Source organism: Homarus americanus, unplaced genomic scaffold (assembly GCF_018991925.1).
Source record: "Homarus americanus isolate GMGI-L3 unplaced genomic scaffold, GMGI_Hamer_2.0 scaffold50657, whole genome shotgun sequence".
NCBI classification, from domain to species: Eukaryota; Metazoa; Arthropoda; class Malacostraca; order Decapoda; family Nephropidae; genus Homarus; species Homarus americanus.
This window is the reverse complement of record NW_024738773.1, coordinates 29,001-45,000: the sequence shown is the minus strand read 5'-3', so window position 1 is coordinate 45,000 and position 16,000 is coordinate 29,001. Positions and strand designations below refer to the sequence as shown.

The 16,000-nt window shown below is 40.8% G+C and overlaps 1 protein-coding gene across 4 annotated transcripts in view; it reads right to left on the bottom strand.

Annotated features, from left to right (window-relative positions):
* Positions 1-15,734, bottom strand: part of LOC121874354 — a 199,809-nt gene extending 184,075 nt beyond the window's left edge. The window contains exon 1 of one of the 4 annotated variants that reach the window (XM_042378486.1): positions 15,678-15,734. The gene's annotated coding sequence lies outside the window, so the exon portion shown is untranslated. Of the gene's footprint in view, positions 1-13,036; positions 13,056-14,498; positions 15,449-15,600 lie in introns of those variants that run through there. The other 3 variants (XM_042378487.1, XM_042378485.1, XM_042378488.1) reach the window with 3 other exon arrangements.
* Positions 15,735-16,000: the final 266 nt, after the last annotated feature.

The window sequence follows — 16,000 nt, the reverse complement described above, 5'->3', positions numbered from 1 at the left end:
TGTGTGTACCAGGGACTAGCGGGAGTTGGTTGTTTCATAGTCGTGGTTATTGTTGGTGGCAGCGTGGCGTGTCGGTGGTGGCTGGGTCGACCGTTTCATTAAGTAAGCATCCCCGCGGGTAGGCCGGGAGCTGGGCCGCCGCCGCCCCTCTAAATTAGGCCGATGTTCAAACCCTTCTACCAGTGGTGGCCCCAGGTGACTCGGCCTCAACACTGACTATAAATGGGTTGGATAAACGCACCGTCGAGGACAATACCAATTACTGCCTTCCCTTTTCCCTCCCCGTGTGGCAGAAAAGTCAACATTGTTCATTATCGCGTCAGTCCTTTACTCTATCTCCACCTTCCCTCTTCTCATATCCTCCTCCTCCTCTTCTTCCTCTCCCCCTTCTTCTCCTATCCCCATTTTCCTCTCCCCACCTCTTTTTCTATCCTCTTCCTCTCCCTTCTTCTTCTATCCCCCTACTTCTCCTATCCTCATCCTTTTCCTCTCCCCACCTCCTTCTCCTGTCCTCCCCCACCTCCTCCTCTTCTCCTATTCTCCCCCACCTCCTCCTCTTCTCCTATCCTCCCCCACCTCCTCCTATCCTCTAACAAACTATCCTTTAACATTGCTCTCTGAACCTCTTTTCTCCCAGACTCTCACCAAAGACTCCTCCTTCTCTCACTCCTTCCATCATCCATCTCATCAACAGTCTTCTTCCTCCCTCTTAGACCTTCTCTCCATTTTGTGATACGTTTATTTATGTCTTTCTCTTCTCCCACCGGTAGATCACATGACAGTAACACCTCACATCACTACAAGTATTTCCCAGCTTAAAGTTCCTCGTTCAACTCAGTAAGTATGTCTTTCCGGGATCATTCAGAGGCTATAATCGAGGGTCTTTTAGGTGAGATTCCATCCTTTACCTCTTTTGTGTTTTCTTCGTCTCGTGTCCAGCTTTTGTGGGCAGATGCGGGTAGTGTTGATGGCCGAGGACTTGACTACCCCTCTTGATGCTTTAACTCTCTTAAGTGTCAAAGGAAATTCAACTCTTCTTTCATTGAGAATTTCCGCTCCTCTCTCCTCGCTACCTTCCTTCTTCTTCTCCTTCTTCTTCTTCTTCTTCTTCTCTGATCCGGTCGGTACTGTAACATCTCGTCATAGTTTCGAGAACACACACACACACACACACTGAACCTCCTAGCATGAGCACTAAACCATAAAGTACCTCACACTACCACACCATCCACTACCCTCTCACCGCTGTCATCTTACTATAAACTGGAGATATACACCCAGCCTTCCACTCCACCTTGGCTGTACCTCGCCTCACTCTTTCACTCAAACTCTTACTCTGATGCCTTTAATAAATGTTTTTCTTATCTATTTTTATTTAATTTTAGTTGCCGGATTTATCTTTTTAGTTGTTATTGTATTTTGTAAGTTATTATCTGTTTATTATTATTATTATTATTATTATTATTATTATTATTATTTGCGTATATGTACTCAGAAATAAATCGAATTATATCAAACTTGACCTGACCTGACCTGACCTACAGTAATAAGACACTACTAAGTAATAGGTCACCCATGACTCACTCTCTCCCTCGAAGACTTGACACTTTAAATCAATACGACTCTTGATTTAGGACAACATTGACCTAAAGTCCCAGTGAGTTAAGATGTGTTTTCATCTCTGTCTCTTTATTCATTTTGTCTGTCTATCGGTCTGTCTATCAGTCTGTCTATCAGTCTGTCTATCAGTCTGTCTATCAGTCTGTCTATTTATCTGTCAACCATATTGTCTTCATAAAGCGTCTGGGTGTAACGGGTGATGCAAGACAGACAGGTGTGGCTCTAGAAACCTCAACCTCCCATGTCTTACAGGTGTGGCTCTAGAAACCTCAACCTCTCATGTCTTACAGGTGTGGCTCTAGAAACCTCAACCTCTCATGTCTTACAGGTGTGGCTCTAGAAACCTCAACCTCTCATGTCTTGCAGGTGTGGCTCTGAAACCTCAACCTACCATGTCTTACAGGTGTGGCTCCTAGAAACCTCAACCTCTCATGTCTTACAGGTGTGGCTCTAGAAACCTCAACCTCTCATGTCTTACAGGTGTGGCTCTAGAAACCTCAACCTCTCATGTCTTACAGGTGTGGCTCTAGAAACCTCAACCTCTCATGTCTTACAGGTGTGGCTCTAGAAACCTCAACCTCTCATGTCTTACAGGTGTGGCTCTAGAAACCTCAACCTCTCATGTCTTACAGGTGTGGCTCTAGAAACCTCAACCTCCCATGTCTTACAGGTGTGGCTCCAGAAACCTCAACCTCTCATGTCTTACAGGTGTGGCTCTAGAAACCCCTCAACCTCCATATGTCTTACAGGTGTCTTAGAAACCTCAACCTCTCATGTCTTTACAGGTGTGGCTCTGAAACCTCAACCTCCCATGTCTTACAGGTGTGGCTCTAGAAACCTCCAACCTCTCATGTCTTACAGGTGTGGCTCTAGAAACCTCAACCTCCCATGTCTTACAGGTGTGGCTCTAGAAACCTCAACCTCCCATGTCTTACAGGTGTGACTCTAGAAACCTCAACCTCTCATGTCTTACAGGTGTGGCTCTAGAAACCTCAACCTCTCATGTCTTACAGGTGTGGCTCTAGAAACCTCAACCTCTCATGTCTTACAGGTGTGGCTCTAGAAACCAGTGCCTTGTGTTCAGTCGGTGAAATACGTGGCAATATAACAGTGCCATTAATCGTCCAAATTCTCATTAATTCCCTCCCTTGTCTCTTCTTCTTTTTCTTCTTCTTATTCTTTTTTTCTTTTTCTTCTTCTTCTTCTTCTTCTTCTTCTTCTTCTTCTTCTTCTTCTTATTCTTTTTTCTTTCTTCTTCTTCTTCTTCTTCTTCTTATTCTTTTTTTCTTTCTTCTTCTTCTTCTTCTTCTTCTTCTTCTTCTTCTTCTTCTTCTTCTTTTTCTTTCACTTTATTCACTGTATCTCGTCTCATCTTCTCTTTCCCCTCCTTGTTTCCTCATCTTTCACTTTCCTCACTCGTTCGATGGATTAAAAAAGGAAATAAATTCTTTTAATCAACTACCCATTTTAATCTGATCTGGAATCTCTTACCGAAGGCTTGTGAGCTCTTGGGGGTGATGTATGTACCTGGTAAGTTTCAAGGTCAGGTCAGGTCATGGGTATAATCAACACAACAATGCCTGGGATGAAGGTCAGGTCAGGTCACAGGTATAGTCAACACACTAATAACTGGGTTGAAGGTCAGGTCAGGTCATGGGTATAATCAACACAAACTAAGGAAGGTCAGGCCAGATCAGGTCATAACCAACACAACAATAACTGGAATAACTCTACCCACCCCCCCATCAGTCTACCTCATTCAGTTATATTATCACAGTTGAAAAGTATTATTATGTATCGAATTAAATAAAATTCACCATATTAACACCCATTTTGTTTAATACTTTGCCATAATGTTTAATAATTTACCATAATGTTTAATGCTTTGACATAATGTTATATACATTGCCATAATGTTTAATACGTTGTCATAATGTTTAATAATTTGCGATGATGTTTAATAATTTGTCATAATGTTTAATAATTTGTCATAATGTTTAATAATTTGCCATAATGTTTAATACTTTGCCATAATGTTTAATAATTTGCCATAACAATTGTGTATCGCTGTAGTAACGATGTATTAGAGTTTTATTTATACACTGAACCATAAAATAGATTCGGCATAATAATATTTTACACCAATGTTTTTTTAATCTATGTTTTTGTAATGTTTATTGACAACTAAAATAATAGTCTTACGTAATTGACTGTATATTTATTTTAATCTTGGTTGACAATTGTTTTTGATATTTTTTTTAACTATAATTTACCTGTAAAAGTTTCATATATTTTTTATTACGGGGATTTTTTTTATATTTGTACTTTTACTGGGAGACGTATAATCATATCTTGTTTCTATCACTGAGGTGTTTGTTGTGGTCATATCGCTCATTAATTATTTCAGCTTATCTTAACAGCTTTATCACTCTTGTTATCTTTAAGCTTATGTTGACAGCTTTTTACGCTTATTATCGTTAAGGTGATTTTGTGAACGTTTATTATTTTTATTGTTATTATTACTGTTGTTATTGTTGCTGTTGTTGTTGTTATTATTGTTGGTGTTATTAGTATATTATTATTGTTATCGTCGTTGTTCCTATTATTATTATCATCATCATTATTATTATTATTATTATTATCATTATTATTATTATTATCGCCCTCGTCTAAAGAAATTATATTGTTACTATTGTTTTTGTTTGACTACTGTTTTTAGAGTTGGTTTCGTAACTATTATTTATTCTTCTCCTTTTATTAATTATTTTAGTTACAAATGGTATGAGTTCACGTAGTACCAACTGGGAAACGAAATTAGTATAGAGAATCTTTCCTCCTAGGGACTCTCTCTCTCTCTCTCTCTCTCTCTCTCTCTCTCTCACGCCATCACTTAGGAACCTTTGAGACTTGTGGCCCAAACTTTCAATCTTTCGTGACATATTGTTGGCTGTGAGAATCATGGCGGCGGTACAAGTCTAGATAATGTATGGTGGCAATCTGATCTCTCTCTCTCTCTCTCTCTCTCTCTCTCTCTCTCGTGGTCGGTCTGTCTGTGTCTTTGTCTAATTTGTGTATGTGTGTGTGTGTGTGTGTGTATAACATGAATTTTACCGCTACATCACGCCCGACCACACCACTATCGACCACACCATGGGCAGCCACACCACCCTCTACCCCCAACATAATGAGGATCCTGGAGCAGACTGTCAGAGGGAACGAATAAAATAGCAAATCTACCTGAGCCCCGAGATACTGCCTCATCAAACACCTGGATCAGCGAGGCATCAGACCAAGAGCCCCTGAAGAGTTATAATTTGTCACCGTGGTGGAAGAAACTCACCCGCAGGAACACGAGAAAATCTCTTTAGATGTAAGAAAACCAAAAACACCCTCACAGGCTCATACGTCTTACTGTGACACAATCATTAATTAGTTTGGTAATTTGCGGCTTTGCTCTCTCCGTTTTTTGTGTGGTCCAGGTGGTGGTGTGTGGTGGTGGTGATGTGGTGGTGTGTGGTGATGTGGTGGTGTGAGGTGGCTGTTGTGGTTAATGGTGGTTAGGTAACTATGGCTGATGCTGTTTTAAAGGCGGGATGTTAAAATGAATTGCAATGTGAACTTAGCTGGTATTGGTATTAGAGTGAAAAGCTCTATAATACAACCATACACTTCGCTAATTACTACACACACTCCTACGTCTACCTGATAGTGATTTTAAATTGATTCTCTCATATTTAGATCACCACTACTCGGGATATGACTGTCGCCCAATATGGTATAATTCGTTATATTACTGTGTTATAACATCATTCGACGTAGCTTTGTCATGTAGCGTGGGGTGATTCGTTGTATAATCGTCATATATATCATGTAACAGAGATCTTCGATGTTTATATTGGGGTATAATGCCATGAGGTATGTCTATAGTGTACCCTGTGTCTGTCTTTAAGCTTCACACACACACACACACACACACACACACACACACACAGGTCATCTTACATATCAATAAGCTTCCACTTTACTGAATCTCGCCTGACCTCCCTTCTCAACCTCCCACGTGTCAAATCACTCGAATATGTTCCCAATTTCGCTCTCACTGGCTGGGGTTCACACGGACAGCGGAGCACTCGGTGTAAGATCACAAGTACAAAGTAATGGAGCCTGAGAATAGAGCCCCAGGAATAGGATCACACAAGTACAAGGTAATGGAGCCTATTGAAACCTAATATTGAAGCACCGGAAGTTAGTATCACAAGTACACGGTGATGGAGCCTGATGGAGCCTCAGAACTACAATATCTCCCTAGTGTTGTTATGGTTAGAAAATCCAATAGGAATTTATTTCTTGGTACTATACGTGTCTCTCATTATTAGTTATTAAGACAATACGTTTGAGAAATATACACACATAGCATGAGAAGCACAAGGAGATGGTCTCTGAGAAGTTGTCTCTCAGGGCTGTAGTCTCAATCACTGTCAAGATGAGGATTGTTTATGGTCACTGTGCGCTGAGATGTACAATTAACTTTTATTATCAGAAGAAATTGTTGAGAAATATGGCACTTATCTATCTAGCGTCACAACCTCCACGGCTTACCTCCATCTCACAACCTCGTGCAGCACTGTATATCGTAGGTGGTTCATAAAACAACAGTAAGACCGCCTATTTTCCTGTTTGCCCTCAAGATAATATTGTTTACAGTATGAGGTTGTGCGTGTCTGTAATACGATACTGGGAGCCAAGACACACCTGGTTTACGAGGGGGAATAACACCTGCTGGAGAACATAATGATATTTGTGCAGGTGTGTGACGGAGGTATGATGGCCCAGCCTGGTGGTAACGATTGGTGTGTGGGTCTCCTTAGTGGCAGCAGCAGGGAGTGTGGTGGTTGAGGTGCTAGGATCTGATTTCGTGTGAGGGAGGGAAGGAGGGAGGGAGAGTGTGGGCAGGGAGGGAAAGAGGGAGGGAGAGTGTGGGGAGGGAGGGAGAATGTGGGAGGGAATGAGTATGGGTGGGGTAAATAGTGGGCAGGGGAAGGATACGAGGGAGGAAGGTGGGGATAGAGGGTAGTAGGCAGGGAGGGAGAGAGAAGTGAAGGTGGTAATTAGGAGAGTAGGAGGGAGAAAGTGGAGAGAGAGAGAGAGAGTCAACCCTTGACACACTTAAATTCAGGAAAATAAATCAAATCACAACATGAACAACGAAAAATAACATCAAAACAACTCTCTATTCTACAACTCCAAACACAGACACACACACACACACACACAGACACACACACACACACACACACACACACACACGAGCATTAAAGTTACGACAAAAATATATAACTTTTTTTTCCTAAGACGCTCAAAGATGATTTAGGCCGTAAGGCGGATGACACCGAGCCAGAAAATTACAGAGGTGGAGATAATTGCCTGGAGATATAACCCTGGGAAAAAAATGGAGACTTAAGAGATATAAAGATTTAAAGAGGAAGAGAAAAAAATATTAAAAGTCATATATCCTGCGGGGATCTGGTAACACTGCGGCAGTTTGTTATGATGAGGTGATGTGTTAGAGAAGCGATGTGTGACTCATAAACGATGACCTATATATTGTGAGTTAAGGAAATCGGGGGTGACTCGCAATCGGGGGTGACTCACAGTCGGGGGTGATCCTCAATCGGGGGTGACTCAATCGGGGGTGACTTAATCGGGGGTGACTCACAATCGGGGGTGATCTTCAATCGGGGTGATCCTCAATCGGGGGTGGGATTTTATTGGGTACGGTTAACAGATTTTAACTCTAATAGAAGCCAGAAAGTAGAGAACTTAACAACTGCTGAATAATAAACTTGTGGCTCACGACTCAATATAAATTAGAAACCAGATTTGAGTCATAATAATTGGAAAAGAACAAAAACTATAAATATATAATCACTCAAAAATGATGAAAAGTTTAGGAATTATGAAACCCGATTTTTAGTTCCGAACAGCTGGAGAGTTAAAGAAATTACAGAAATCGGATGTGACTCAAATCTGACAACGAATTTAAAGAATTATGGAAGTCAGTTTACAGTTGATGGGGATGTCTTGTATAAAGTTAACAGGACCTGACTCATGAGATTTACAGGATTTACAATTATGGAAGCCGGATAAAGGATTAGCAATTAGAGAAACCCAGTATGACCTAACTTAACCTAACCTAACTTAACTTAACCTAACCTAACTGAACTTAATCTATCTTAATCTAAACTAACCTAACCGAAACCATCTTAAATTAAACTTAACCTAATCTAACTTACGTAACCTAACTCAACCTAAACCATCTTAAATTAAACCTGACCTAACCTAACAAAGAACAAAGATACAGTATCTAAGAATATATTCAAGGAAAACAACAGAATAAATAAAAACTTCAAGAAAAAAATAATTATGTTTAGAAAATAACTTTAAAATTAAATATAAAAAAAAAATCAGGAAATAAAGTTGAAGAATAAACCTGAATAAATGTAATGCATATCACTATAGTAATGATTTTAACTCCGTCAGTGAATGAGTGAGTATGCAAATGTGTGATTGAGTGAGTGAATCATTCAGTCTTTAACTAAAATACTATAGGAATGTTGGAATTATTTTTATTTTCCCAATTCACATTTATTGCATTTGTGAGTGAGTGAGTGAGTGAGCGAGTGAGTGACTGAGTGAGTGAGTGAGTATTTCCCGTGAGTGAGTGAGTGAGTGAGTATTATTTCCCGTGAGTGATTTAGTGGTAATATTTCCCACCTGTGAGTCATCAGTGATTGAATGAGTCACAGTGTTGCCAGAACGGGTAAAAATAACGCTAGCTGTCCTCACATAGATTGAAATAGCAACAGTAAAGGAGGTTGTTCCTAGAAGACTGGGAAAAATGTGGTAACATTTGTTGAAGGGAAATATGAAGACGAAGATACAACCCTGACATAAATAGACGATAATTAAAGACATAGAGAAACAAAGAGAAAACAATACAGTGGATGAAAGGAATGAGAAAAAGACGAGGATAATTGAGGAAATAAATAATTGACGTAGATGATAAAGAAAAAATAAAACATAATTCTAAATAAAGGTAAATTTTTAGATAGTCGGAATAAACAAATGTGAAATAAATTGTAAAAAAAAAATAATATTTCCTTTTCTGTTTTTATTCATTTTGGTTAATAATATCAGTAACCATCGTTCAATGGTTATAGTTTCTACACATAAACTGTCGAAAAATTATGAAAAAACTCAAACGTGAAAGCCACCATATGAGTGACTGAAATTTTCGGAAAAACATCAAATAGAAAAATAATAAAGGAACAAAAAAAAGAATTATCGAATATAAAAGAAAAATAAGTAAAGACAGGAAAGAAAACAAGAGCCACAAGAGAATAGAAAATCAGATTAAACTTGGATTTTAGGACATGGGGGATTAAGACACGTGCAGACATGTGGAAAGAGAGATAATTGAAGAAAAAGTTGGGAAGAAAACGGAGAATGAAAACACTTTACGTCAGGATTAGAAGAGAGAAAAGAAAGAAAGAATAAGAGAAAGACAAAAAAATAAGTGATGATTGCAGGAAAACAGAGAATGAAAATAAAGTATAACACAGGAAGGAGAGATGGCAAAAATAGAGGAGGTATCAAGGAGGTGAGAAAATTAATAAAAGCATGAAATGAGAACGAAAGAAAATGAAAGTAATTAATACGTGATTGACAAAGTGGAGTCGAGAGAAAACGAGAAAAAGAGAAAAATCAGACGAGAGTAAATAAATATAAATTGACAAAGATTAAACGAGAAGAAAAAAGATTCTCAGTGATTAAATATATTAGATACAGGTAAAATGACCAAGTATTGCCATGTTAATTAAGCAGGTAAATCCCGCCTCCCTAACATACAGGTAAATTCCACCTGTATACCCCTAACATACAGGTAAATCCTTCATGAATATCCTTGAATACAGGTAAATTCCACCTGTATACCCCTAACATACAGGTAAATTCCACCTGTATACCTCTAACATACAGGTAAATCCCACCTGTATACCCCTAACATGCAGGTAAATCCCACCTGTATACCTCTAACATACAGGTAAATCCCACCTGTATACCTCTAACATACAGGTAAATCCCACCTGTATACCTCTAACATACAGGTAAATCCCACCTTGGGAAACACAAGTGTATCTCTCTGGCTTTTCTCTAACACATGCCAGGCCAAAGATAGTCTCATGCACTCAACAAATTAAATTGATGCACTCAAGCTGTGAAAATAAAACTCCAAATTTATCGCATTCAACAGATAAATACATAAACAACGCACTGTCAATTTTCCTCATGCGCAAACAACCTCATGTAAACAGTTGTACCATTATGACACATGCTCTAACAGGTGCATTAACGGTAAACATTCAACAGGTATACACAGTTACGAGACGATTAAACAGATACACGCACAACGAGCTAAATAGGTGTACACACAGACGAGGCAGGTGTGTACACAGACGGTGTGTGTACACAGACGAGGCAGGTGTACACAGGACTGAGGCAGGTGTACACAGACGAGGCAGGTGTACACAGACGAGGCAGGTGTACACAGACGAGGCAGGTGTACACAGACCGAGGCAGGTGTACACAGACGAGGCAGGTGTACACAGACCGAGGCAGGTGTACACAGACGAGGCAGGTGTACACAGACCGAGGCAGGTGTACACAGACCGAGGCAGGTGTACACAGACGAGGCAGGTGTCATATAGCGGACAGATAAAGTAGTGCACAGTGAAACCTCCATATAGCGGACGAACTTCTCATAAAATACGTTAGATGAGGGGGGTTCACATCTAACATACCCTCGATATAACGACTTTCAACTCTATATAGTTCATTATATGGAAGTTTCATATCTAACGATGGTATAGGGTAGAAGCGTAAGATCAGCCTATTGCACAGACACACTTAACACATGCACTCAAGTATATAGAAGCACTCACAGGATGTAATTAATGAAAATGTACTCTACCGTTACACTCAACAGATGTACAAGAGTGCCTTAATCAATTAGACGCACTCAGAGGACAGGTGTAATCAACAAATGCTACAGGTGACCTTACTAAAACACACTTGTACATACACTCAAGAATTAAAAACTCGTAGAAAATTGTAAGTAAAGACATAGGTACACCATGCACTCAAGTGGTACAAAAGGAAGATGCACTTGAAAACTAATGAGACTTAATAGAGAGATATAATCAGGGAAAGTGTGTATTAGTAACCGGATAATGATGATGCGAGAATACGTATTATGCTTTGAGTGTGTTGAGTGTGTGTTTTGAGTTTATTGAGTGAGTGTGTTTGAGTGTGTTGACATCAGTTTCCCGACGATTTATATCACAACGATAAGTTATTAATAAATATCCCTTGAGGTGAAAATCCTTTAAGTAGCACTACAACAGATTCTGAAGGCCAGTCACCATCATGTTATCGGAGTTCAATTCATATACACAACTTAAAACTATTCTAAGCTGGCACTAAACCTCCAATAAAGCTTGAATGAACTCTTATGAAACGCTTTTCAGATTATCATGACAGGGAAAGAAAAAGAGTGAATGGAGATACGGTTTACCAGGATACATATACGCTTCACCAGGACACATATACACCAGGATACATATACGCCTTACCAGGACACGTATCATCCGATCTTTAAAACTACATCACGAGACATGGCGGTACAGTGTAGTGTTTGGGAGCAATGGCAGACCCAGCAGTATACGCGGTGATACCTTTGTCCTATGTTAGCTACTACAGTCCACGTCTCAAACTCTATTAACATACGCATGTGACCCAAGCAGGTAAAGGTGATAGGTCCACACACACACACACACACACTCGCACGCGCGTATAACAGTACAGGGAGAATAGTTGATGAGGTGATTTAAAATTATACACATTCAAAGGTTTTGTTGTTGTTATTGTTTGTTGTTGCGGGAGGGAGAGAGAACCACGAGTTGGGGAGCGAGGTTGTGGGAGGAGATGTAGGGGGAGGGAACACTAGCTGGGGGGGTTGGGGAGGTGGGAATACTAGCTGGGGAGAGGGGAACACTGGCTAGGGGGGGGTGAGGTAGAGGGGGAACAAACTGAGAGAGGGGGTGTAGGGGGGGGGCAGGATTTGTTATTACCATTTCAAATATTAAAACTGGGCAATTGATGTTCAACATTCCGGAATAGGATTTGGACATAAAATATCCTCAGACACACAGCATAACACTGGCGTCCGATGCTGCTGCTAACATTCTTGTCTATTCGTTGTTTACTACAGGTGACGTATTATTGTTTACTACAGGTGACGTATTATTGTTTACTACAGGTGACGTATTATTGTTTACTATAGAAAACGTGTATATCCTTGTTCTGTATAAGTGTGGTGAGTGATGAGTGTGATGCGGGATGAGTGTGGTGAGGAATGACTGTGGTGAGGGATGACTGTGGTGAGGAATGACTGTGGTGAGTGTTGAGTGTGGTGAGGGATGGGTGTGGTGAGGGATGACTGTGGTGAGTGTTGAGTGTGGTGAGGGATGGGTGTGGTGAGGGATGACTGTGGTGAGTGATGAGTGTGGTGAGGGATGGGTGTGGTGAGGAATGACTGTGGTGAGGAATGACTGTGGTGAGGAATGACTGTGGTGAGTGTTGAGTGTGGTGAGTGTTGAGTGTGGTGAGGCTATGAGTGATCCTCGGCGACGTTATCAAGTGGGACTCTAGATAAATAATATGATACACATAATAGGATTAGTATTTGCATTTAGTTACAACCTGAATGAAAATACCATTACGCAGGGCGACACTGACGGCCACCAGCACACATAATGAACACCTTCCAGCGATGTTTGCCTTATATCTCACTAAGATCTAGGATTTACTCATTCAAAGGCTGACGTGGAATTAAGAAATTAGCAAAGCGATTCAAGATTAACTTCAACAGAGACGAACGCACAATTGCTTGCGTCTTTCCTCAGAGCTGAGGTTGGTCGAGTTTGGAAAGTAATTTCATGTGTCAAAACATCTCTCTAGTGCTGTTATCTGACGTGGGACGAACGCTCGGGAAAATCCGTCCGGGAAAATCCAGATGTTGGCGGCAGTGTGCAAGAACGGCAGTCACTCGCTGCTCCATCCACTTGTGGGAAAACAAAACTCGGTATAGGAAAACAGTCACAAGTAGGAAAAAGTTGTGTATTTTTCAAAATTTTCAACCTGTACTGTACGTCAGACTAGGGACTGTGTGTACTACTGGAGAGAGGCGCCCCCCGTGTACCGTCACCTACACTAGTTATCCACAGGTGTTATCATTACAGGTGTGTCTTCATTCGTATAATTAATTTAACAAAGTTGTTGCGTCACTATTCTCACTTACCTTATTACCGAGACGACCTCGTGTGTCTGCACATTCTGAAAGGCTGTTACTCATAAATTAAAATTCACTCACACACACACATATATATATATATATATATATATATATATATATATATATATATATATATATATATATATATATATATATATATATATATATATATATATATGTGTGTGTGTGTGTGTGTGTGTGTGTGTGTGTGTGTGTGTGTGTGAGTGAGTGTGTGTGTGTGTGTGTGTGTGTGTGTGTGAGAATTTATCACCATTACTGAATCATATTTCTTTATTATTTATCCAAACTGTAAGTAATTTTTCAAGAGAAACTGTTATTTATCAAGAGTAAAATATTTAAATAATTGTGTTAGGTAACAAATAGTTTATTTAGGAAGTTCTCTCTCCTTCCTTGTGGCGGCGTTGATACAGTACAGTACAGTACGTGTAGTTAACATGTTTATAGTGTTTATTTACTTATTTTAGTTCCAGGATACACAGGGTTAACAGTGGTGTTCCTTAAACAAATGCTTGTATTTGTTTGTACTGTAAATCCTAAAGTGAGTGTTCAGTATTATTTTGTAAACTGTTTACTCTGATTAGATGCAAATTTTGCTGAACAATTAACTTAATTATGAAACTCTGTGTCACAATGTCGGGACTGGGAAAAATGTTTTGTTTTTTTATCGAGGGGCTGGCTTAATTTTTTTACCAGGAAAAGGGGGGACGAAATTAAATAAGGAAATAGAGAGGGGAAGATAGGGGGAGCGAGACGGAAGGAGAGAGTGGGAGGGAATAAGAGAGAGAAATGAAATAAAGGAAATGGAGGGAGGGTTGAGTACAAAAGGAATATTTAGGAAAAGAGGAAAGTTGGAAGTTGGTGGGGGAAGAAGAGGAATGGGGGAGGGCGAAAGGGAGGTGGGATAGGAAAGGTGAGAGTCAGAAATAACGAGAATGGAGGAAGGGGAGAAATAAGGAGAAGAGAATAAAACAAAAATATTTAAGAAAGGAGAAAGAGAAGAGGAATTGGCGAGAGAGAAAAAATGAGGTAAAGGCTGATGGAGAGAGAGAGAGAGAGAGAGAGAGAGAGAGGTTGGTTGTGAGAACACCGCAAGCTGGGACACCACAACACTCACAATCTTCCTAAACAATTTCCACCATTTTAGCCCAGCTTAGAGTGCCGGCTGTGTCACCTCGAGGTCAGGAAGGCTCAGGGTCGCTACTTATTTTCACCGTAATCAACATCAAAACAAAAGAAATATGTTTGGGGATCACCGGTCATGCAAACCCAAAATGAGAACCCGTTTAAAAAGTAGAGAAAAATAAAAAATATTAAGAGCGCTTAATTTATGACGCGAATGTATTGAATTAAAACGTTTTAACGTAATATAAAAATTGACGAGTTAATTAGTTATTGCATTGAGTCGACAATTGTTTAGAGTGATACTGTAATCAAGACGAGTGTCCACCTGCAGGCGATGATGGCAGGTGCCGCAACCAGCTGACTGATCTAGAGCCCGACTTATCTCAGCTGGTCTCTGGTCACCGACAGCTGGTATATTGCTGGTCCTCTGTAGTCCTCCACCAGGCATCAACAAACCCTTCATTAGGGAAGCTGGGCACACGTCAACACACAGGGTGGTGGTCATCGTGACGCCCTGCCTCTTGTTTACACTTTATAAGACTTTGGTTCTGTTCATCAGGCTGCCAGGCTTTGTGTTTCTGCAGTGTAGTATTTCACAACTAAAATGAATGAGCCTTTCTACGTGACTCGTCGAGCAGTGAGTTCACAAACACAGTGACAATATAAGAGTCCGCATATTAAGCGGAGTCACTGCCAGTCCACTTGTCAAGCAGTGAATAAAATCATAAAAGTGGCAATACAAAACAAGTAAGGTTGGGCAGGAGTCAACAGTGAGCAGGTTCGACAACTTGGATACTTTCAGCAGTGTCGCTCAAGAGCCCTGAGGGAGCCTCACGTGTCAGCTGGGACACTACACACTCTCCCTCAGTCTCGTGACGGTCGTATTCAACCACTTCATTAACTGGTAATTATGTCGGATGTTACTTATTCACGACAGTCTCTACCGTGCACACGTAGAAAAAAAAAACATCGTTTTTCCCTGTTGTCCACTTTTGAAGCTGTCGTCTTCACTAACGAGGTAAACAATTAAATTACAGAAAGGGAAGACATTTACGGCTACACCATTAAGTGTCTCGGTGTTGTCAATGTGTTTTATGGAAGCCATCGTGCGTTGTTTGGTTCCTGGCTGACGTGATCGTAGTGTCTTCACCAAACCTTCATGTACATTATCACTGTTATCAAACAACAAGGTCACATTTACGACATTGAAGCTTCATGTTCTTCACCACACAAGACTAGCAATGCAACAAGACTTGTGAACTTGATAAAAACAAAAAAAATACATCATTAATAATTATTTTGTGTATCTCTTATCAACACAGGTCTCATCATCACAGCAGGTGTCTCTAACAGTTACCAAGACACCACGTACGAATGTCTTATCCCCTCACCCTCCCAGCTCCACCGCCACCACGCTCCACACGTACACAGTAATACACTGAGCGTGAGGCGGCACACCCTCTCCCCCTCCACCACGCCACCACCGTGGACAGACGCCACCTACGGAGCCACGTCCAGGGCGACCGTCCAAGACCGCGGGCCGGGACTTACTGACGCCGCGAGTAACTACCAGCCCAGTTGTGACGCTACATTCACGTCCTCCTCCTCCTCCCTCACCACCACTACCACCACCACCACGGGGTAGCTCCCCAGAGGGCACCACAACCATGCCACAGCCTCCGTCGGTGCGTGGTCCTATATGTTGGCTTTATGATTGGGTATAGAAAAGTTTGATGTTGTGTGAGGGTGGTGGTGGTGGTGATGATGGTGGTGGTGGTGGTGGTGGTGGTGGTGGTGATGGTGGTGGTGATGGTGGAGGTAATGGTG